General features: G+C 37.9%; 1 protein-coding gene across 1 annotated transcript in view; it reads left to right on the top strand.

The window, feature by feature from the left end:
* CD302 (CD302 molecule) overlaps positions 1 to 2117 on the top strand; it is a 34081-nt gene that overhangs the window by 19082 nt on the left and 12882 nt on the right. The gene's annotated exons all lie outside the window — the stretch shown is intronic.

Raw genomic sequence — 2117 nt, 5'->3', positions numbered from 1 at the left:
CTGTCAATATACTGCTGCAAATGTTTCTGAATTATCTTCAGTAAGATCTTACTTGCGTGCGATATTAATGATATTGTTCTATAATTTCCACATTCCGTGGGATCACCTTTCTTTAGAATGGGCACAATGTATTGCTTATTAGGATTTCTGTATTGCTTATTTCTGGTTGGGAAATAGTTTAGAATATAAGTGGACATGAATTCCATGTTTTCCTTTCTCTGCTATGTATGAAGAGATAAGGAATACTGGAGTATTTGCATTTGTAGTATCTTCACAGCCATACAAAACCGTATCTAAAACATATTGTTAGGCATATATAAAATAAGTGATTTGGGGCTTTTGGGGCTGTAGAAAGCATTATTTATGAATATTACCATTGCTTTGTACTAATTTACTTGATAGGAGCTCTGATAGCATGGTGCCTAAGGCACTTAACTGCTAACCAGAAGGCTGGCGGTTCAAACCCAGCAGCCACTCCTCAGAAGGAAGGTTGGGCAGTCCTACTTCTGTAGTGATACTGCCTCAGAAACCCAAGGAGGGGTCGCTGTGAGTCGGGGCTGACTCGATGGCACACAACAATAATTTACTTGATAACTACCATTTTATTTTTGGTATTATACATTTGGGTAAATAATTGTGTGACATTAAGTTTTTTCTTATTTTGCAACATTTACCTTTTGTTTATAACCAAACCAAACTCACTGCCATCCAATTGGATCTGACTCATAGCGACCCCTCCTTGGGTTTCCAAGGTGGTACACTACAGAAGTAGATTGCCCAATCTTCCTTCTGAGGAGTGGCTGGTGGGTTTGAACCACCAGCCTTCTGGTTAGCAGTCAAATGCCTTAGGCACTACACCACCAGAGCTCACTTTTAATTTCTGCATTATACAAATATAAATAATAATAAATATTTTAAATTTTCTTTTTTGTGATATGTGAACTATGTCACTAGCTATAAAAAGAAAACCCAAGTGACATCTCAACAGGTAGTGTCACTGGTAATGCATTGTGAAAAAAAATTGCCTGAAAACGTGCATTCTTTGGGGACTTATGCTGTCACTTGTTGAAGAAAATGAAAGTGTGTCTTATTTGTCTGACAAAGCAATTTAAGTTTATATAGTATTTAATTAGATTACAATTTTTACAAATCATTAAAGTCCTGTTGGGTGCCACAATGTCAGAGAAAAGGATGAAAAATTAGTCTCTGAATACTTAAGCCCACACCATAACCTAAATACTTCCCTCAAGAATCTTTCTAGAGTAGCATTTTGGACACATTTTATAAGTATGTACTAGGGTAAAACGCATTAGAAGTCCATGTGGCATTTAACAGGAAGTAATAGCAGCTGGAACTGATAAGATAACCATGATAGAGTTTTTCAAAATGGCAAACTGACTCAAAATCCTGACTTTGGACAATTATAAGGACTACAAATTATTTTAAAAGTCAGTCTTTATTTTCTTTCCTTTTAAAAGTTCTTAATTATATAATAGGAGCTCTGGTAGTGCAGTGCCTAAGGCACTTGACTGCTAATCAGAAGGCTGGCAGTTCAAATCCACCAACCACTCCACGGAAGGAAGGTTGGGCAATCTACTTCCATAGTGATACTGCCTTGGAAACCCAAGGAGGGGTCACTATGAGTCAGGTCTGACTCAACAGCACATAACAACAACAATTATATAATAAATGCATGATCACTATAGAAAACTTAGAAAAATTGATAGGAAAACACTAAAAATAAAATGAAAATCTCCCTAAATTATATCACCCTAACCTAGTAACAAGGAGCTCTAGTAGCGCGATGGATAAGCATTCAGCTGCTGATTTGAACCCACCAGATGCTCCTTGGGAAAAAGATGTGGCAATCTGCTTCCATAAATATTTATAGCCTTGGAAATCCTATGGGGGCAGCCCTAGTCTGTCCTCTAGGGTTGATATGAGTTGTAATTGACTTAACAGCAACAGGTTTGGCTGGATTTTTGGTAAGCTAAGGCATTTGACTGCTAACCAGAAAGTTGGCGGTTCGAATCCGTCAGCCATTCTGCAGAAGGAAGACTGGGCAATCTACTTCTGTAAATATTTACCACCTCGGAAACCCAAAGGGGGTTGCTCTG

Source organism: Orycteropus afer, unplaced genomic scaffold (assembly GCF_000298275.1).
Source record: "Orycteropus afer afer isolate SDZICR_OR568_19922 unplaced genomic scaffold, OryAfe1.0 scaffold00084, whole genome shotgun sequence".
NCBI classification, from domain to species: Eukaryota; Metazoa; Chordata; class Mammalia; order Tubulidentata; family Orycteropodidae; genus Orycteropus; species Orycteropus afer.
The sequence above is the reverse complement of the archived record's forward strand: the minus strand, read 5'-3'. Positions and strand labels throughout refer to the sequence as shown.